At 37.5% G+C, this 23,672-nt stretch overlaps 1 protein-coding gene across 4 annotated transcripts in view; it reads left to right on the top strand.

Moving 5' to 3' along the window:
• The window catches only part of kairos, a 546,037-nt gene that overhangs the window by 225,773 nt on the left and 296,592 nt on the right, over positions 1–23,672 (top strand). For all 4 annotated transcript variants that reach the window (XM_067784589.1, XM_067784588.1, XM_067784587.1 and 1 more), the window contains exon 3: positions 16,060–16,112. The gene's annotated coding sequence lies outside the window, so the exon portion shown is untranslated. The remainder of the gene's footprint in view (positions 1–16,059; positions 16,113–23,672) is intronic.

The following is a 23,672-nucleotide window of genomic DNA, read 5'->3' as shown; positions in this document are numbered from 1 at the left end:
AAAAACGACAACAACAGATCAGAACGAAAATCGGCACTGATGATGGCACAACGTCGAAACCGGTTTGTCTCAAAACCAAATTTGACAAGGGATGACGGAAAATCTTTCCAATATACAAAGCCGTTTAACTTAAAATTTGTTTTTATTATTTTATTTTTTATCTATACATATATATGTATGTAAGATTAAATTTGAGTTAGTTTGTATATATATTTAATGTTAAACACTCGAAAGTGAATAACAACTTCAACAAATAGTTTCTGTATCTGCACCAAATCTCAAGTGTAATTAATACTTATATATATCACTTAGTGTTTTTGTCGAGATTTGTTGTTTAAGTATTTGTTTATTACTCAAGTGCTTATAAAGATGGTTTTGATGAAGAGCTCTAGAAAATTTTAAGTACATTTAAAGTGGCTAAGAGTTACTTAACATAAAATAAAGTGATACAGCAAAGTAAGTGTGGTTTACTGAAAAAGGAAGAAATTTAATTAAAGTTGCTCACGAACATAACTAATAGCCAAAGAGAACTGTTTAGTGGGTTTTTAAGGTGGTGTTTCATGTAAATAAAAAGTGGTAGTAATTTTAGTTACCTTTGATGACCACGAATTGTGGTCTGCAAGTATTCAAACAAGAGGAGACTGAGGGATACTCTTTACGTACATAAGGATACCCAAAGAGAGCAAAAAAAAAAAAAAAAAAACTACGAGCTAAGAAGAAATAATAACAATTAATTTAATAGAGACTTAAAGGCGTAAAGGCAAACATGTACAATGAATATTCTGATAGTGCAATTAATACGCAATTAAATTTTAATTAGCAAAGTGACAACGCAATTGAATAATAGGAAAAGGAAATATGTACCTGAAACCAACTGTACTTATACGGCTTGGCTTCCACAAACGGCACGACTGAATAATAGACCTCCGGCTAGAAGAGATACTCATGAAAAAACCGCCTAAGAGCAGGGAAAATGGGGATTATATAAACTTGTTTTCAATTTAGTATGCGACGTTTTTAATATAGAAATAAATTTCAATAAATATCAGACCACTTGTTTCGCTTGCTAGATTGCAGGTGAGGCAAACAAGGAGATAATCAGCGGTCCTAACAGCACAACGGCGAGTTCTTGTGAAAATGCAATGTAGAATTTAGATTATATCTGAGATGCACATGGGGTCATCAATGGACTTGCTAGAACCTTAATGATACTCGTTACCGGAACATACCAGATCTGTATCCAGCAAAGGTTAATTAATACTGATACTAATTCTGGAATCGAAAGCAATCAGAAGCTAAAATTAAACTGAGTCCAACGGAACGGTAAGCAAAACACGGAATTGAAGACAGAACTAGATTGGGACCAGAACATAAACCAGATATGAAAACTATGAAAACTAATTCGAACAAAGCCGATTGGTGAATAAAGTTTGGGCTGGAACCTGCACCGAAAGTGAAAATGAAATCAGAATTGTAATCCCTCGAAACGGAAAACAAATCCGGAAACCACTAAAGGACCGGGATAAAACCGAAACCTGAACTACAGCCTTATTGGAAATCATAAATATTAATAAGAATCGGTACCAAAACCGAACGCAGAAACCTTACGAAAACAGGAAGTTGATCCCAAGCAAAAATAAGAATCAAAAACGAGAATTGAATTCGAGACCGGATTCGGAGTCAAAACCGTACCTTAAAGCGAACTCTAAACCGTAATCGAAATTCAAACCAAAGCTCATACTAATGCTGCAAACACCGCTAAGCTCAAAACTCCTGGCGCCGGTGAACAGAACTCAAAGTGTTGATTTGAATCAATTAATTAATCAATGGGTACGATATTAAAATCTTAATTGAAACCCGTACAGCAACCGAAACAGCACATGAATAGTAAAAAGAAGTAGAAATTTAAGAAAATTAAGAAGAAATTTAAATTTGAAAATTCAAATAGTCTGCAGTCGAAACTAGATTCAAAGTTGGAGCTGAAAATGATGCATCATACTATTTTATTATCCTCTAAATTATTATGTATTTGTCGTAATTTGTTTAATGATAACTATAATGGTTATATTTCAGCCACTGAACTAAATCTAACTAAACGAATAGTTATGTGACAAATTATATATAACGCAGTCATTTCTCTCATGTGAATCAAAGTTCACACATTTATTCACTTCAATGAGCGACAGTAAATTTGAATGCCTTTGTAAAATTTTTCGTATCATGTCTGTGACTGCGACGCAAGGTGTTACGGTGTCATACAATAATGGGAGAAGTCATGAAAAGCGACTTTTTTGTACGACTGGTTTAAATACTACCTTCGAACTGGTGCTAATTGTATGCAAAGCGGGACAGTTGCAAGCACACTTGGACCAATAGCGCTTCAATCTGAGGTATTTGTGTTTGAACTAAACAACCAAAGAGATTTCAGAATGTGTTCAAAAAGTCTGCAAAGGAGGACAGTTGCTATTTCTTAGGACATCACTATGTTAAAAATGTTAGTTGGAAGCATTGCCAGGGAACAGCACTAGAAGTAGTTTCGTCTCTGGGTGCGATAGCTCTTACGTATTTGACAGTATGGTTTCAGTCAGAGCTTCTAGATTAATTTAATTTATCGCTCTTGTGAATTTGCTTGTAATAAAAGTTTATTACGAGTGGCATTACTTTGATTCAAATTTCACAGGAAAATTAGCAGACACACTTACGTGGATAACGACTGCTTCCAAATGCTATAAATTTAAAAACAAGAGTGCGTTTTGCATTTTGGCTTTCATCACTTGAATAGCCGATATACATATATGTACATACGTTGAAGGTGAATAGAGCTTAAATATCTAAAAGCTTTGCTGTTGAATTCCACCTAATATTCTCGGTCATTTACTTACTTACTTACTTAATTGGCGCTTAACCGTCTAAACGGTTATGGCCGTCCAACAAGGCGCGCCAGTCGCTCCTTCGCTCCGCCAACCGGCGCCAATTGGTCACACCAAGGGAGTTTAAATCGTTTTCCACCTGGTCCTTCCAACGGAGTGGGGGCCGCCCTCTACCTCTACTTCCATAGGCGGGTTCCGATAGAAACACTTTCTTGGCCGGAGCATCATCTTTCATTCGCATAACATGGCCTAGCCAGCGCAGCCGCTGCGTTTTAATTCGCTGGACTATGTTGATGTCTGCGTATAGCTCGTACAGCTCATCATTAAATCTTCTTCGGTACTCGCCATCGCCAACGCGTAGAGGTCCATAAATCTTTCGAAGAACTTTTCTCTCGAACACTCCCAAAGCCGCTTCATCTGCTGTTGTCATGGTCCATGCTTCTGCCCCATATAGCAGGACGGGTACGATAAGTGACTTGTAGAGTATGATTTTCGTTCGCCGAGAGAGGACTTTACTTTTCAATTGCCTACCTAGTCCAAAAGTAGCATTTATTGGCAAGATTGATTCTTCGCTGGATTTCAGTGCTGATGTTGTTGCTAATGTTGATGCTGGTTCCCAAATAAACGAAGTCTTTTACTATTTCGAAATTATGGCTGCCAACAGTAGCGTGATTGCCAAGGCGCATATGCGCTGACTCTTTGCTCGATGACAGCAGGTACTTCGTTTTGTCCTCATTCACCATCAAACCCATCTTTACCGCTTCTTTTTCCAGCTTGGAGAAAGCAGAACTAACAGCGCGGGTGTTTAGGCCGATGATATCAATGTCATCAGCATATGCCAGTAATTGCACGCTTTTATAGTATATTGTTCCAGTGCGGTTAAGTTCTGCAGCTAGTATAATTTTCTCCAGCATCAAATTAAAGAAATCGCACGATAGGGGGTCACCCTGTCTGAAACCTCGTTTAGTTTCGAACGGCTCGGAGAGGTCCTTCCCAATTCTGACTGAGCTGATGGTGTTGCTTAACGTCATTTTGCACAGCCGTATAAGTTTTGCGGGGAAACCAAATTCAGACATAGCGGCATATAGGCAGCTCCTTTTTGTGCTGTCGAAGGCGGCTTTAAAGTCGACGAAGAGGTGATGTGTGTCGATTCTCTTTTCACGGGTTTTTTCCAAGATTTGGCGCATTGTGAAAATCTGGTCGATGGTAGATTTACCAGGTCTGAAGCCGCACTGATAAGGTCCAATCAGCCGGTTCACGGTGGGCTTCAATCTTTCGCACAATACACTTGAAAGGACCTTATATGCGATATTAAGAAGGCTGATTCCACGATAGTTGGTGCATTTTGCAGTATCCCCCTTCTTGTGGACTGGGCAAAGAACACTTAGATTCCAACCGTCGGGCATGCTTTCGTCCGCCCATATTTTGCTAAGAAGCTGCTGCATGCGCCTTACCAACTCCTCGCCGCCGAACTTGAATAGCTCCGCAGGCAATCCATCAGCGCCCACGGCCTTGTTGTTTTTCAATCTGGTTATTGCTATTCTAACTTCGTCATAATCGGGCGGGGGGACATATATTCCATCATCATCGATTGCGGGATCGGGTTCTTCATCTCTGCGCGGTGAATTGCTGCCTCCATTTAGGAGAGCAGAGAAGTGTTCCCTCCATAATCTAAGCACTCTCTGGACATCAGTTACAAGGTCGCCGTTTTCATTCCTACAGGAGTTTTTCTCGGTCATTTAATCCTCCATTAATGGTGTTCAGCAGTATTAAACTGCCCCTTAGGGAAGTCAGTTACTAACCAGTAGCGAATATGGGAGACAGTCACACATAGCGACATTTTCGCACTATAGGTCTAATGAATATCTCCGAGCTGGAATCATTCCGATACAGAGCAGGACGTTATAAGCTACACCACTTGTACCAACAGCGCTGAACTCTGACCTTTATGTATTTAAATTAATTAATCGAACACTGTAACTATTTCGGAACCATCTACGACTGTACCAGCTTAAATTATGTTCAAAAGCCTGCAAATTAGGAATTTGACATTGTGTGGGATATCACAATGTGTCAGTTGAAATCACTGTGACGAGCAAAATAAGTACAATGGTAGCGTTCCTTAATGCGAGAGTTAGATCCGAACTTGTGCGGTTCATTGCAGATTAGTGATACAGATTTTTTGTACGAAACTAAGCCTTAAGTCCGAATCTGGGATAGACGTTCGGGTAGAAAACTTCACTTCGGGAAGCAATAGCGCCTTTCAACTCTTCTGTCCATTGAAAACTTACAGGGGGAAGGTCAAGCCGCCTGTGGTCTGATTGCCTTCACGATCTAAGAGCGTCCAGTAGGCGGTTCTTCAACAGAGCCAGGAGGAGTAAATTACTCTCGAACTGGGAGCTCTATAAGGTGAGGATGGGGATTTATAAATATGAAATAAGGATAGCCAAGCGAGATTCATGGCGAAGCTTCTGCGAAAACGCAGAAGGCTGCAATGAATCCGCGAGGCTTAGAAAAACACTCTCTAGGAATAACGCCCCTCTGGGGTATCTGAGAGATGATGGTAGGAACTGGTCGATGAGTAGCGAGGAGTCCCTAACCCTAAACCTTTTACTTGACAAGCATTTTTCCGATGTCCCAGTTGCGCAGGGATTTTCGCCTGCATGGTCGGCGGTCGTTAGCAATGCAGAAATGCCTGCCTTTTCACTACGGGAAAGTCAAATAACCTGAGTTATAGGTTCTTTCAAGCTCTACGAGTCTCCGGGCCCGGATGGCATCTATTCTGCGCAACTTCGAAAGTCTTTGGGGATTTCCTGCCACTGTTTGGCCATCATCTACACTAACTGCCTCAGGCGTAACTGTATCCCGAAGTCGTGGCATGCGGTTAGGGCCATCTTCATTCCGAAGGCCGGCAGAAGCTCTCATGTATCACCTAAGGATTTCGGGCCAATCAGTCTCTAGTCGTTTCTTCTTAAGACGTTTGAGCGGTTGACTGACCTGTACCTACGGGAAAGGATTCCTCGGGGGTTACTCTCGGCTTAACAGCATGCCTACTGCAAGGGCAGATCGAGGGGTCCCTAGAACACAAAGAGTTCGGTCTGGCGGCCTTTCTAGACATCGATGGGGCTATTAGCAATGTCTTGCCGGGGGCAATCGAATGAGCTCGGGTGGGTTTAGAAGTCGAGGCGGCTCTGGTTGAATTTATTAGCTACTTCTATGCAGCAGAATTGTCTCAGCGGAGTGGGGAGGGTCCATACTTGAGAGGAAGGTGTGCAGGGGGGGGGGGGGTGTCCTATCTCCTCTGCTCTGGGTTGTGGTAGTCAACGAGCTTTTTGTAGAGCTGGAAGCCAATGGATGTCGGGAGGCTGCCTATGCAGATGACCTTGCATCCTAGTCAGAGGTAAATTTCTGGGCATCCTGCGCGATTTTCTGCAGGGCTACCTGGATACTGTGGCTAAGTGGGCTGAATGATGTGGATTGGCGGTCAACCCGGGAAAAACGAAATTAGTTCTTCTTACAAGGAGATATAAGATGCCCGATTTCAGAACTCCCTCGATTGGAGGGGTACCGTTGGTGCTTTCTGATAGGGTTAAATATTTGGGGATTGTTTTGGACAAGAAACTGTCCTGGAGATCCAATGTGGAAGATAGGGCCTGGAAGGTCGTTGGTCAGGCTTCGTGACATGGGCTATGTGCTTTCTGACTTCGGATACTCTAGCCGTCTTACCAGTTTCGACTTTATCCTGGGCAGGACGGATTATCGTATGCCGATAACTGCTCCATATACAACCTTCACCCCAGTCATTCCCACGAGAGAGGAGTGGGAAAGAGTAATTATCTGGGGCAGGGGACTGGTTAACTTGTTCACGGATGGGTCGAAGTGGGAAGGAAAGGTTGGTGGAGGGTCTTTTGTCAAAAGGTAAATGTAAGCCGCAAGTTTAAGTTGGCTGATCACTGCAGTGTATTCCAAGCGGAAGTTGCTGCGATTAAGTATGCGGTGGATGGAATGCTATACAGTGCTACTACGGTTAGGGAATTTAGCATCTACTCTGATAGTCAAGCGGCTATCACGGCCTTGAGTTCAACTACAGTGCTATCGAGAGTGGTATGGGAGTGCCTGACCTAGTTTGCGATTGCACCGAACAATTTTATAATTAAGATTATCTGGGTCCCGGACCATAGTGATATCCCGGGTAATTGTCAAGCGGATTTCTTAGCCCACGGCGGTACAACTGAACCGGATGAAGATAGCTGTAGGGATTTCGGAATTCCGCTGGCCACCTGCGGCTTGCTTCTCCATAGCTGGGCCTCGAATCAGCTCAGCAAACGTTGGGCGGACACCACCTCTTGCAGGGTAGCAAAATCTTTCTAGCCGAAAGTGGATGGCAGGAGGTCTATCGAAATAATTGGGTTCACTAAAGCTCACCCATCAATGGTCATTGGGATTTTAACAGGGCACTTTCCCATGGGTATCCATGCGGTACGTCTCAATATACTGAAAACTCCATCCTGTTGTAGCTGTATGGAGGATGATGAGGTGGAATCACCAAATCACTTTATGCTTGATTGGCCAGCTTTTGCCAGAACTAGGCGAAAGTACTTCGGTCGTCACTTGCATCTCCGGAGGGTTTATCCAAAGTTGAGATCGGTATCATTCGGAACTTTATCGTTGCTACCCAAAGATTCTCTAAGTAGCTACATCTAAGTCACCGTTATTTTTGTTGTATTTGATATCAGAACGGATATTCGTGTTGTCCAAGTGAGCTTTCCTTATCAGGGTAGCTACCGCCTAACTTAACCTAACCTAAGCCAAAAGTACGAAATAAGAATTTGTTCGGTTGTAGCGGAATTTAGTTGTGAACTATAGAAAATGGAATATTGCGGGGTACAATTTTTACTGCCTAGGTTATGCCATGTTAAATTCGCCAGCATGTAAAAAGATTGAAAGCAAACAAGTACTGGTTCCGATTTTTTCCTACAGGGTAGCATCTAAGTGACATCGCCGAATATGTGAATCACAAGGAAAGGGGCTAATATTGTAATGAAGAAGAAGAATCGGCGTCCTTGAGTGGCAAATCACCTGGAAATCAAATGCGTATTAGGCACAGTCTAAACTTTACCCTATTCGTCGATATAAATCAATAATAGTCCAACTCCTTTCAAGCATATCATCACACATCATTGATTGACGCGGAGAAGGCGAAGAACCTGGGTAGCTCATTGGTCATTGAACTGTAAGTCAGTCAGAGCCAGTTATTGTTGGCTTGCGATAACTGACGTCAATGAAGTGCAGCCATAGTTGATAACAGTGCCTTCAATTATCCATTCAACCACCACTGTATTGTTTTGGAATAAATAATGGAGGTTCTCCACCAAATTTTTAGTGGTAGTTGTAGCGTAAATTTAGTGCAGTGTGTTGAAAATTTGGTAGAGAAAAACCTACCAACCTATTTCTCCCAGCTTAATGCAGATCTCCTTTATATTTCTGGGCAAATATTGGGGTACATTTTGGTGCGATGATTGTAATCCATTTGCAAAACATGATTAGCCAGCGAAGCATTTGCGCTTATCATTATAGTTCCTTTGATATCACCAGCATCATAAACGGCTGTTAATAAGCTCCAGTTTGACGATATGTTCGACTAACATTAATTGGCTCTTAGCGCCCAAGTAAATCTGGCCGTTTTGCGCTAAGTCAGCTATCCTTGCTTCGCGATAACTCCCAATTGGTAGAGCCAAGGGAGATAAAGTGTTCATACACCAGCCTCTTCAAACTCAGTGGAGATCCTCCCTTTATTGGCCTAAAAATACGGGTGTCGATAGTAATAATTTCTTGTTGGGAACAAATTCTTTCATTTGGGTAACTTGACCTAGACGGCGAAGCTTTTCAGACTTTACTCGTTGCATTATCTTCAAATCTGCGTAAACCCTCCTTCGGTTCTAGCCTTCGGCATAATGGGCACCGTCATATTTTGCTGGGTTGCCTTTCCCTCAAACACTCGAAGGGCCATCTTCTTCTCTTGACACCGTTCATGATTTCAAACGAAACACGGAGACAGGTCTAATGAGTGTCTTGTTGAGCATGATTTTTTTCTTGTGAACCGGGAGCTTATTTTTAAATTGTGTACTGAATTCATAGTAGCTCTTGTTGGTATGAGTTATTCTCAGTTTGTTCTTTAATCAGTCATTGTTACGGCTGTTAATCGAGGTTTCCAAATAGACGATGTACGATACAGTGAAGTCGCTGTCGTTGTGCAATAACACTGAACCTTTCGTCGTCGAAAGCAAGGAATTTGTTTACCAAATAAACTAAATTGATGAAATTTTTTGCACATCACAAACTCCACACCAAAGTTTAGTGGCTATACAAATACAAACAGCAGTCTTACCCAAGAGCTTCAAGAGCTTTTCGTTTAACCTTTTTATGCAAGTGTTTTTATACTCAGTTGAGCAGAACTCACAGAGTATATTAAGTTTGATTGGATAACGGTTGGTTGTCCGTCCGTCCGTCCGTTAACACGATAACTTGAGTAAATTTTGAGGTATCTTGATGAAATTTGGTATGTAGGTTCCTGAGCACTCATCTCAGATCGCTATTTAAAATGAACGATATCGGACTATAACCACGACCACATTTTCGATATCGACAATTTCGAAAAACCGAAAAAGTGCGATAATTCATTACAAAAGACAGGTAAAGCGACGAAACTTGGTAGATGAGTTTAACTTATGCCGCAGAATAGAAAACTAGTAAAATTTTGGACAATGGGCGTGGCACCGCCCACTTTTAAAAGAAGGTAATTTAAAACTTTTGCAAGCTGTAATTTGGCAGTCGTTGAAGATATCATGATGAAATTTGGCAGGAACATTACTCTTATTACTATATGTCTGCTTAATAAAAATTAGCAAAATCGGAGAACGACCACGCCCACTTTTAAAAAAAAAATTTTTTTAAATTCATATTTTAAAAGAAAAGTTAATATCTTTACAGTATATAAGTAAATTATGTCAACATTCAACTCCAGTAATGATATGGTGCAAAAAAATACAAAAATAAAAGAAAATTTCAAAATGGGCGTGGCTCCGCCCTTTTTCATTTAATTTGTCTACGATACTTTTAACGCCATAAGTCGAACAAAAATTAACTAATCCTTTTAAAATTTGGTAGGGGCATAGATTTTATGACGTTAACTGTTTTCTGTGAAAATGGGCGAAATCGGTTAATGCCACGCCCAGTTTTTATACACAGTCGTCCGTCTGTCTTTCCGCATGGCCGTTAACACGATAACTTGAGCAAAAATGGACATATCTTTAATGAACTTAGTTCACGTGCTTACTTGAACTCACTTTATCTTGGTATGAAAAATGAACGAAATCCGACTATGACCACGCCCACTTTTTCGATATCGAAAATTACGAAAAATGAAAAAATGCCATAATTCTATACCAAATACGAAAAAAGGATGAAACATGGTAAGGTAATTGGATTATTTTATTGACGTGAAATATAACTTTAGAAAAAACTTTATAAAATGGTTGTGACACCTACCATATTAGGTAGAAGAGAATGAAAAAGTTCTGCAGGGCGAAATAAAAACCCTTAAAATCTTGGCAGGTATTACATATATAAATAAATTAGCGGTATCCAACAGATGATGTTCTGGGTCACCCTGGTGCACATTTTGGTCGATATCTGGAAAACGTCTTCACATATACAACTACCAACACTCCCTTTTAAAACTCTCATTAATACCTTTAATTTGATACCCATATCGTACAAACCCATTCTAGAGTCACACCTGGTCCACCTTTATGGCGATATCTCGAAAAGGCGAACACCTATAGAACGAAGGCCCACTCCCTTTTAAAAATACTCACTAAAACCTTTTATTTGATACCCATATCGTACAAACAAAGTTAGAGTCACCCCTGGTCCACCTTTATTGCGATACCTCGAAAAGGCGTCCACCTATAGAACTAAGGCCCACTCCCTTTTAAAATGCTCATTAACTCCTTTCGTTTGATACCCATATTGCACAAACGAATTCTAGAGTCACCCCTGGACCTTTATGACGATATCTCGAAACGGCGTCCACCTATGGAACTAAGGATTACTCCCTTTTAAAACCCTCATTAATACCTTTAATTTGATACCCATATCGTACAAACACATTCTATAGTCACCCCTGGTCCACCTTTATGGCGATATTTTGAAACGGCATCCACATATAGAACTAAGGATTACTCCATTTTAAAATACTCATTAACACCTTTTATTTGATACCCATATCGTACAAACGCATTCTAGAGTCAACCCTGATCCACCTTTATGGCTATATCCCTAAATGGCATCCATCTATAGAACTATGGCCCACTCCCACATAAAATACTCTTTAATGCCTTCCATTTGATACACATGTCATACAAACACATTCCAGGGTTTCCCTCGGTTCATCTTCCTACATGGTTATTTTCCCTTATGTTGTCACCATAGCTCTCAACTGAGTATGTAATGTTCGGTTACACCCGAACTTAACCTTCCTTACTTGTTACATATGCATAGATTTTACTTTATTCATTTATAAGGGTGCGTATATACATACTCCATCACACCTTTAATGAAAAACAACATTTTCTCCTAAACATTTTTACTCTTTCACTTAAATCCATAAAAGGTTCGAGATATCCATGCAGTGATCCACTTGTTAAAGATTCATTAACTTCTCAAGTGCACACTTTTACTGCACTCTAAAGCGATATGAAATTGAACTTTGATAATATTCAGTTTTCTATGAGCGCATTTACAGTCTTTTTCGCTTATATATACAAACATATACTTACATATGTATTCGTAAAATGTAAATACACAGCCATACCTAATAAATAAAACTGTAGCGCTATGAAAACGTTTATATGTTGATATGCACGATTTTTTTACAAATTACCTTCAGAAATTCATTGAGGATGGTCATTTGTAGGTGTCGGAATAAATAGAAAAAACGTTTCCATCAAGATTTTAACTAGTAATATTGTTTGTGGAAAAAGTTATTTATGAACTTGAGTAAAAACAATTTAGGTAATTTTTATTTTTTAATTCGATGAGCTTATTTTCTTATTGAATCTTATATGTATATAAAATTATTGTGTCACAGTGTTTTTTGAGCATATTGAGTAGGTCTGAGAATTGGATCTTAGCTATTTTTCAAACAAGTTACCTGTTTCAAAGAAGTTGCCATTTTCAAGTAGTCTTATCCTAAAAATTATACAAAAATTATACCGGTTCCCAAAAAGTAACTGGTTTTAAAACAAAAACAGTTATATAGCCACCAAAAGCCACCTGTTCCAGAAAAATAATCGGTTCCAAACAGTAACCGCTCAAAATAAAAGAAACCGGTTCCAAAGATATTAATTTTAATAAAAAATGCGGTTCCACGAAAACACTGGGTTCAAAAAGGCAACTGGTTCCAAAAAAGTAATTCGTTCCAAAAGCCGTTTCGCAAGTAAGTACTTAGATCGAAAAAAATTTCACAATTCCAGAAAAGAAACTATATCTATAAAATTTATCAGTTGCAAAAAATTTGTATGTTCAAAAAGTAACCAGTTTGGGAAATAATTGGTAAAATAACTAATGTTTACCCATTCTCAAAAAAGTAAAACCATGTGACAGGTTTTGAAAACTTGTTAAAAAAAATGTAATTAAAGTTTGAATATGATTTAAAGATTCCTTTTATTTTCGAATAAAAATGTTATCGATGGCTGAACTGAGTTTCACCCTCTCTTGGTTGTCAGTTCGAAAACGTTCTGTCTCCTAATATTTGTAAAAACGTCTTATTTTAGAATTCGGCTGGTAACGCTCTTTTTTCGGAATTCGTTATCACATAGGTCCTATCTTACGTCGAAATCTATTGAATTTATGCTCATATAGGGCATTTTTGAAACAAACTCTCAGATAGGGCGTTCATAAATCGAATTGAGTAATAGAGCGTTTCTGAAACAAATTCTAAAAAAGAGCAAACAATTGTTTGAGATAGGACGCTTTTTCAACGGCAGTTGCAAGAGGGTAACAACATACCACCGAGATATCGATATTATCATATATATTATTTATAATTGCTGTTTTTATGTACGGGTCCCTTTTTCGCTCTTATTTGGAACCCAAATCTATAAATAAAGATGGAGATTCGGGCTTTGCAAGCTTTGGGCAATTTTGGTCGCAGTGCTTTTGTTTGGATATATTTTATTAAAATAATTTGTTAAAAATAAACGATTGTGGCACTATTGAGAATATTTGCACTGCATTGCTGGCAGTTGCTATCATAAGCTAGATGGCAGCGCAATTTCGTACCGACAATTTTTTGCATTTCCAACAAAAAAAAATGTTTTTTTTTGAGGTTTTGGTTTTAAAACTCGGATCTAGCTGAATTTATTTTTAGCAATTCCTATATCAGTTAAACTTACAATTTAATAAAAACAAATAAGGAAGGCTAAGTTCGGGTGTAACCGAACATTACATACTCAGTTGAGAGCTGTGGAGACAAAGTAAGGGAAAATCACCATGTTGTAAAAAGAACCTAGGGTAACCCTGGAATGTGTTTGTATGACATGTGTATCAAATGGAAGGTATTAAAGAGTATTTTAAAAGGAATTGGGCCATAGTTCTATAGATGGACGCCATTTAGGGATATCGCCATAAAGGTGGACCAGTCCTGACTATAGAATTTGTTTGTACTATATGGGTATCAAATTAAATGTGTTAATGATAATTTTAAAAGGGAGTGGGCCTAAGTTCTATAGGTGGATGCCTTTTCGGGATATCGCCATAAAGGTGGGCCAGTGTAACTCTAAAATTTTTTTGTACGATATGGGTATCAAATGAAAGGTACTAATGAGTATTTTAAAAGGGAGTGGGCCTTAGTTCTATAGGTGGATGCCTTTTCGGGATATCGCCATAAAGGTGGGCCAGTGTGACTCTAAAATTTTTTGTACGATATGGGTATCAAATGAAAGGTGTTAATGAGTATTTTAAAAAGGAGTGGGCCTTAGTTCTATATGTGGACGCCTTTTCGAGATATCGCCATAAACGTGGACCAGGGGTGACTCTAGAATCTGTTTGTACGATATGGGTATCAAATGAAAGGTGTTAATGAGTATTTTAAAAGGGAGTGTGCCTTAGTTCTATAGGTGGACGCCTTTTCGGAATATCGTTATAAAAGTGGACCAGGGTTGACTCTAGAATGCGTTTGTACAATATGGGTATCAAACGAAAGGTGTTAATAAGTGCTTTAAAAGGGAGTGGGCCTTAGTTCTATGGGTGGACGCCTTTTCGGGATATCGCCATAATCGTGGACCAGGGGTGACTCTAGAATGCGTTTGTGCAATATGGGTATCAAATGGAAGGTGTTAATGGGTATTTTAAGAGGGCGTGGGCCTTAGTTCTGTATGTGGACGCCATTTCGAGATATCGCCATAAAGGTGGACCAGGGGTGACTCTAGAATGTGTTTGTACGATATGGGTATCAAATTAAAGGTATTAATGAGGGTTTAAAAGGGAGTGGCCCTTAGTTGTATATGTGAAGGCGTTTTCAAGATATCGACCAAAATGTGGACCAGGGTGATCCAGAACATCATCTGTCGGGTACCGCTAATTTATTTATATATGTAATACCACGAACAGTATTCCTACCAAGATTCCAAGGGCTTTTGATTTCGCCCTGCAAAACTTTTTCATTTTCTTCTACTTAATATGATAGGTGTCACACCCATTTTACCAAGTTGTTTTCTAAAGTTATATTTTGCGTCAATAGACCAATACAATTACCATGTTTCATTCCTTTTTTCGTATTTGGTATATAATTATGGCATTTTTTCATTTTTCATAATATTCGATATCGAAAAAATGGGCGTGGTCATAGTCGGATTTCGCCAATTTTTTACACCAATACAAAGTGAGTTAAGATAAGTACGTGAACTGAGTTTAGTAAAGATATATCGATTTTTGCTCAAAGTTATCGTGTTAACGGCCGAGCGGAAGGACAGACGGTCGACTGTGTATAAAAGCTGGGCGTGGCTTCACCGATTTCGCCCTTTTTCACAGAAAACAGTTATCGTCCTATGATCTAAGCTTCTACCAAATTTCACAAGGATTGGTAAATTTTTGTTCGACTTATGGCATTAAAAGTATCCTAGACAAATTAAATGAAAAAGGGCGGAGCCACGCCCATTTTGAAATTTTCTTTTATTTTTGTATTTTGTTGCAACATATCATTACTGGAGTTGAATGTTGACATAATTTACTTATATACTGTAAAGATATTAACTTTTCTTTTAAAATTTGAATTTAAAAAATAATCTTTTAAAAAGTGGGCGTGGTCGTTCTCCGATTTTGCCCATTTTTATTAAGCAGACATATAGTAATAAGGGTAACGTTCCTGCCAAATTTCATCATGATATCTTCAACGACTGCCAAATTACAGCTTGCAAAACTTCTAAATTACCTTCTTTTAAAAGTGGGCGGGCCCATTGTCCAAAATTTTACCAGTTTTCTATTCTGCGTCATAAGTTCAACTCACCAACCAAGTTTCATCGCTTAATCCGTATTTGGTAATGAATTATCGCATTTTTTCCATTTTTCGAAATTTTCGATATCGAAAAAGTGGGCGTGGTTATTGTCCGATATCGTTCAGTTTAAATAGTGATCTGAGATGAGTGCCCAAAAACCTACATACCAAATTTCATCAAAATTTACTCAAGTTATCGTGTTAACGGACAGACGGACGGATGGACGGACGGACATGGCTCAATCGAATTTTTTTTCGACACTGATGATTTTGATATATGGAAGTCTATATCTATCTCGATTCCTTTATACCTGTACAACCAACCGTTATCCAATCAAAATTAATATACTCTGTGAGCTCTGCTCAACTGATTATAAAAGGTTAAAAAGTTTTGTTCGTATATTCCGATTGAATTAACTAAAAAGGCTTTAGACCTATCTGCATATGCGATTTTACGTACAACTGATCGTCCCGCACTAATATATATGTACGTGCATTTTAACATGTTTTTGTTTGCTATTGGCAATATTTTACGCCTTTGCAGTTTTGAATATTCAACAGTCGTTTTGTTTCTACAAATGGTTTTGCTGATCAATTTTTTTCTAACCAAGTCATTTATCTTCTTACTTGCAGACATTCGAACAGCTCTAAACCGTTTAGCAAACAATTTACTGCTTGGAAAGAAGGTAAGTTTAAAATTTAAATGAATTTCGTCTGTAAAAACTTGCTTTATCTTACAACTATAAACGTGCAATTTTTGTTGATTTGTAAATCCCACTACTTTCTCGGAAGTAGCTTAGTTGATTTGTACGAAAGTCGGTATACAAATAGTTCACTATAATCAGCTCTTACGTCTGTTACTATTTAGATGAAATTTTGTATCCAAGATATGTGCTAAATTCTAAGCTCTCTAACTGGGGAACTAAATTTATCAATGTGAATATCAAAAAAAAGGTATTTCACAAAGTTCTTTTAATAAAATAATTATTTAGTGGCAACCACACATTCCTCTATCTAAAATATAAATTTCTGGTGTCTGCTCGACGGATTCTCATGAAATTTTGTGAATATATTGAGTAGGTCTAAGAATGGGTCCTTAACGTTTTTTAAGGAAAAATTGTTTGGTCGGCTTGGGGCTAGGATTAGGAAAAGAATAAGAGAATTTAGAGAGAAATCAAAAGAAGGAAGGAGGAAAAATCGGAAAAGAGATAAAGTTAGACGAATATAGAGATATAGGGATAGATGAAGCGGGTGAGAGAGGAGGAGAGGGAGCTATAGAGAAGAAGACGCAGAGAAAGAAATGCAGAGAAAGAAACGCAGAGAAAAATACGGAGGGAAAGAGAAAGGCTGTGGGAGGAGGAGTGAATAAAATTATAAGGAAAAGGGTGAGTGGGAGGAAGAGTCGTAGGTGAAAGTTTCTTGAAAGGTATGCAGATAGACCAAAGTAAGGGTCTGCTAATCTTTGAATAATTTAATATTATATTAGATAGTCCATATTTGCATAATTGTGAAGAGTCAATCATGCATCTATCTTAAGCAAAAACTCTATGTTTTATACCACGAATGAGGGACCGTATTTCAATAGCTCAAATTCAAAATTTTAACGAGTTTTAAAGGTAAAAAGTATTTATGCGTTAGGAACTCTCGGTAACATGACTTAAGGTGCCACAAAGGGTGGAAAGATGTAACTCAATAGCTGATCTATTTATAGAAAGCCTCTAATTTCTCGGTAGTATCGATCTCTTACTTTCTTGTACTCTACTCTGCGCTAGTAACGCTTTTGGAGAGCAGATAAGCAAAGTGTAACAGTCCAAAAGCACGAGGTATCAAACAAAGGCCTTACCCTATAATTCACTGACATGTGCCAGGGCCCTTTAAAGAAAACAAGTTATAAAATTTATGCGAAATCTACCATGCTGCATATGACAAGGGAACGGGAACCATGTTCTTGGCGTTTGAAATTCGTCTTATCATTGTCGCTTGTTAACAATTCACAATTATTATAAACTTTCTTTTTAAACACAGCTCAATTCCCCCACATACTACTTACAAAAATACACATTTCCGTTCAATTCAAGTTATTGGAAAGCTTGCCGTTTTCTGCAAAAAAGAACAACAACTGCCATACTCGCAGGCATCGAGTTTCATGCGTGGGCATTAAAGTATATTCTGTTTTCTTCTCAGAGCATATAAATATATAATAAACAGAAATTTCACACAAATTACAAATAAAAATAAAAAGCAAACTACATACATACATTAATTTTTATAGAAAAACTTTTTATATCAACACCTATGGCTGTTTTTCGATTCCAAGTTTGAAGAGTAATCTTTAAATGCCTGAAAGCATTAGGCGGATGCTGAGAAACTTTTTTCGTGTAGTTTAGAAAGAAATACATTCGTATGTGTGTTCATTAGGGTGTATAAAGCGAAATTTTTAACCAATTCACTACCAATAGCTGGCACCGCAAGACCTTTTTTGAAGATAGCGTTACTCTGGGGGAATGGCACGTACTTATAACTTGTAGGCGTGCCTTTGACAACCCCACATTTTTTAGCTATTTGGGTGGGATCCTGGCTCGTACAATGTACGAATCCAGTTTTTTGGAACTACGCATCCCTAATTTCCGGAAGATTGATGAAGTAGATCACCCATCAGTTTTCATTTGATCATTAACCCTACATTACATACTTGTTAACCCTCACTTACCTCATAGTCTCTAATGAAATCTACTTGTATTGCTGCCAATAAATATAATCCTACCCTACTGCATACACACAAATACGAGTATGCAATATGCATTTACGATAGTAAGCATTTGTGCTTTGTTTAGGGAATTGAAATCTCCTATTATTGTCGGTATTTACGTGGCTTAGCAACATCAGCTGGTGTCAGGTATTTGCTATAAAAGTTTCACAAAAGCATTTCGATCCCAAAGTATTTACTTATAATTTGTTCGATAATTCATATTTAGCATTTGTGCTTACATTTATTGCTTGTTCGATGGAAATTTTCAATTTCAATGTACGAAACGGAACTTCTTAATTTGTGTTTAATAAAAAAGTCTTTAATTTTCGTTTCTATGTGCGCTACTGGTAACACTTACGCTATAGGAAAAAATCACTTTTTCGTGGTATTGGACCGAACAAATCTTTTTGTAGAAATCGATCCATAAGGAAATTGGGAATATTCCCGTTAACCCCCAAAGAAGAGATTATGGCTTGAATTATTTTAGAAAGATTTTCGATATCGCCTGTCAATTTTGCTTTGTAGGCCAAACGATTTCGGCGTTGCGCTATCTTCAGTGCTCGAGTCTGTCGTGATTAGTTTTTGTAGGCGTACGTATAGCTGGTAGTCAGTTAGTGTGTATTCGTAAAAACCGATATTAAACGAGTGTTCGGTTTATGACTGCGCATGACTAGTTGCTAGTAATTCTTATTTGTCTTTTGGGGGTTCATTTTGTTTTTGTGTTGCCCTTTTTGTATATTATTTTGAGGGTTTCGGATAAAACGTCCGACTTGGTGTTTGTCTGTTCCCTCATTATGCCTCTTTGAAATGTAGTTTGTCGGCCTTTTAAATTTGCATAATCTTGGTGAAACGACCTCAAGGCCTTAAAATTAGTTTTTTTCCATTATTATATATTTTCTTGATTGATTTTTTATTTATAAGAGCTGAAGACTAAAAATGTAATAGTCAACAGCCAACACTGGAAATATAAATCCATGTCGGGAGTTGCTATACTCATTCATCAGTCAACTTAAGGCCCCGCTGTGCTAAACATTCGGCCATAACAGAGGTTTAACATCAAAAGACGAGCAGTCGCCAGAATTTTTTCGCTTGCAGAACCGGGACACTTATGGACCTTCGCGTTTTTTTTTTCTATAACACGTTTGGAAACAGATGTTAACAACTGTACATATATTTCTGTTCTTTGTAATTCCATTGGAATATAAGGATCATCTAGTGTTGGCTCTTCGTAATCTAAGAATTTTACCAAGTGATCCTATGTGAATGCCGGTTCTGATAGTAAATTATCGTCATTCTTCTTCACCCAAATTAACATATCCAAGAAATTCAGCATTAGGCTCTTTTAGAAGAACTAAATGGGGTTCTTTTACCATATTTGTATGAAATTTCCCATTAATTTTCTCTCTAGTTAAGGAACATTTTTCTCTGCCACCGAAAGAAAGTGCAGTTATGTTGAAATCTATGTATCGTTTACGAAGCACTTCATTTCTAGCTTTATTATTATTATTATTATATATTGGAAAAGGAGTGACGATTCACTGCTTTACACTGGATAGGAGCACTAGTGTTGCCACCTTCGGCTCTCTGGTTATTACATTCGGAATATTAGTTTATATAAATTGATATGTACATATGTATATATTGTTTTGTACTGTGTGTGTTATTACTGTAAAATACAATAACTTATAAACTTAAATCTAGCTGACTCTAGATTAGCTTTTTAAGCTCAGAAAATGAGAGGAATTCGTTGATGTTCGTGATGGATTCTATGTCGTAGCTTTTCAATGTCTCCGACGGGATGTTTCTACCAAAGATGTTGGCCCTTATAGTCGAAAAATGTTGGCAGTTGTCAAGTAGGTGGGTGACGGAGACTGCGGCAGCGTTACAGAAGTTACACTGTGGAGTTCCTGAACCCGTGATAATATGGCTATGTGTAAATATCGTATGGCCAATTCTTAGTCTGCATAAATATGTGATGTCCTTACATTTTGCACCCCTTGGGAGGATTGGTTTCTCCCTCTTACATTAATGGCTGCGTAGTGGTTATGGATGTTTTTCCATTCCTCGAGCTTGGCTTTAGAAATATGAGCTTTCGCTTTAATTTTTTCTCTTGCAACTTTAGATTTATCCATTATGAAAAGTTTACCACGAACATCTCGAAAATTTATATCTTCGAAAAGGGCTTTTGCTAAACATGAAGTAACTATCTGAAACACCGAATCTGTCACACATCCTAGCAAAATTTATAGCATCGTGTCGTTGAGTATAATGTCCTCGTTTCCTTGTATCCCCGTTTCTGCAACTGCTTAATTTGCAATTTGTGCTTCACCTGTTTCCATATCTGTTCCAAGTGGTTCGTATGTTGGATCATTACTAACTGTTGACATTGTTGGTATTGTTGTAGGTGTTTCTTCTACAATGTCATCCATATATTAAGGTATTGTGAATTTTCTATCATTATGTTTGGTCCATCATAAATTCTTTTAAATGGTTTGGTATTAAACCACATGAACATTCTACATACATTTTCCAATGTAAAATAATTCGTTTGTTGTTTGTACGAATGCTGTAAATTCCTGAACTTGTTTCTGTGTTTAATACTTTCGTGATATATTTCCATTAAAACATTTATTTTTCTTAGAATACTACGTCTATCAATTAGTTGAATATTCAATTTATTCCAAATTCCAACCAGTTTTACGAGGAGTTAAATTTTTATGCGAAAGCATTTTACTTTGAATTTTAGCATGATCACCTAAAAAAATAAATCTTAAAATATCACGACTGGAGGGTAAATTTAGATAATTTAATTCACTTGATAAACCAAATCCATTAATATCTTGTTCAAGTATATGTGATAAAGTGGATTCAGATGATGTAGAGGAATTTGGTTCATCCATTTTAAATTTAAATACAAAAAGCTTTAAAGAAAAAACATTTATTTGTTGTTGTGTTAACGCTCCAAAACGACGAACCCACAAAGAAGGTCCAACTACTAAAATCACGGACTTTTACCTTCCTCAGTCAGCCACACAAATCGATCAGTAAAACCCGCTCTCGGTTGTGAATGAGCACACAGCACATACACATGCCTAAGTATGCGCAAGCATCAATTTTGACAATACCTGTTCATGCACCTACCAACTATAAATGCAGGACAAACGCCAACAACAGATCAGAACGAAAATAGAAACTGATGATGGCACTTTGGTGGTTAACCAAATATTTAAATATTTATTTTTTAAAAATATTATTTTATTTATTTTTGAGTTTAAATATTTTCCAACTAATTAGAATTTTCTTTTTTTGAAGTTATTCAAAAGTTTTAAGTTAACACGAAAACTCAATTAAAAATTATGTTAAAAATTAAAGTAAAGAGTACAAAGTAGTTAATTCTATAGGCAAAACGCCGAAACCGGTTTGTCTCAAACCAAATTTGACAAGCGATGCCGGAAAATCGTTCCAACATACATACATCATTTCTCCACCCCCAGTATATAAAAGTTCATTTTAGGTTAATTTCTCATAATTTAAGCCCTATATCTCTACTAAAGTTGAAAAACACTATAGATATTAATACAGAATCTGAAAAGTACGTAAAATACCTTAAAACAAGCCCAATATGATATTATTCCTATAATTCTATCAGAAGCTATGAAGATTTTTTGGCCAAACCTTAAATTCATATCGCAAAATATCTATTTTGCAAAAGTGAGGGACTGCAAATCGCACTTACAGCTATGGTGTTTTCAGCAATTGTTCTTAGAATTATCTGAAGATTACGTTTTTGCTATACTCCTGATGAAAAATAAAAATCCATCCATACAATTTGACTCGCTCTAATGTATATATATGAAAATTTGGCTATAAGGTCATACAAACATTTACTCATTTAAAAATTACTCATACTTAAAGCTCATAAAAAATTTGGGCCTACCTGTTTACGTAAAGGTAGCCATGCACGTGCAAACATATTATCATTACGTTTATTTTATCGCTTAAATGCTCCCGGCCAAAAGTTAATGGCAAAATAATGGCGAAACTCAGTGCGTATTTAAAAGTTAATATAACTATTTAAGTATTAAACGCTTAGGTGAAAAAAATGCATGCAATAAAAGTGTGCGTGTTACAAAAGTTAATTACCATGAAAAAAATTTGATCAATCAGAAAATTCAGCAATTTGTGAAAAGAAAATTTAAATTAGATTGCCAAAATCTATATGAAAAGCTTTGCGAAATCTCTTTAGAAGTATATCGGGGCCGAGATTGCTCCACGAAACTGCACTTTGCACTGAAAGTATGGCAAAGAGCCTGCGTGTGAAAATCTTTTCAGCAGAAGGTAGTGGTGCTATACACTTATGTGCAAACATTTTTTTTCTCTTAAGTATATATATTGTTACGAATATTAGCAACACTAAGTGGTACTGCCATCTCTAGGCCGATGCTAAGCAGTGACGTGAATTCACATCGATAATTCAATCATTATGTCTACACATACGCGTGCACGCGGCGGAGAAGCAACGCACAAGCCCATGCAGATATCTTCTCTGAAATACTCCTAAAGGTATGCAATTGTGATTGTGGACGTGTCGCTCACACATACAAGCGCATAGGGTATGAGAGAAGCTATACAAGTTATGCATCTGTAGTTGTAGTTGAGAAATGTATAACTAACTAGTAAGTTCTGTAATTAGAAAAGCCTAGAAATATGCAACGAGGAGGTCGGACAGTATAAAAGGGCGACAACAGTGGATGCGAGAAGTCAGTTTCATTTGAGCTATCAATCAGTTTGGTTATTAAGCAAGTTATTCGTTGCAAAGCATAAGTGTTACTGTGAAGTGTTTTAATAAAGGCCAGTTTTCCATTATTCAATATTGGAGTTATTTATTCGACAGTTTAGCGATACGAACGTTGGCAGAATATTGCAAATCAGGGGAATTGCAGTAAATTCGGTGCAATATTTTTTTTAACTGTTTGAAAAATATCACAACCTACGCAGATATTCTGATAACCAGAGATTTGCGAATATCTAAAGCATGTTTAATGAAGTAGCGTCATGTCAATTTGTAAATATATTCAAGAAGGGCTTTGCGACTACGTTTGCTAAAAACGTCAAATAAGAGTCATGAAATACAATGAATGTTATCCAACCTTAGAAAGTTGAATGCCTGGCACTCTGTAGTCTAGGGATATTTCTCGATGCTATAAGAAGCTCAGACTTATCATTATTAAGACATATCCTGTGCACTATCGCGGTGGTTTGCAGTCGTAGATCTTAATTTGAGACCAACCATATAAACTTGAAGAAATCAGAAAGAATCATCAGCATTTCACAGTGTGCCATATTTTATAATAACACTGTCCGACACAGGTTCTGTTGCATGAAATTGTATGCACGATTGTTAAGATACTTTTTAAACTAGTTGCAAATGTGCAAGCCGTTTCTTAACATCTCTGGTTTTCAAAATATTTAATAATAGTTTTTAGGCAAAATAGTG

The sequence above is a fragment of the Eurosta solidaginis genome, chromosome 4 (assembly GCF_040869045.1).
Source record: "Eurosta solidaginis isolate ZX-2024a chromosome 4, ASM4086904v1, whole genome shotgun sequence".
Lineage (NCBI taxonomy): Eukaryota > Metazoa > Arthropoda > Insecta > Diptera > Tephritidae > Eurosta > Eurosta solidaginis.
This window is presented reverse-complemented; position numbering and strand designations above follow the sequence as displayed.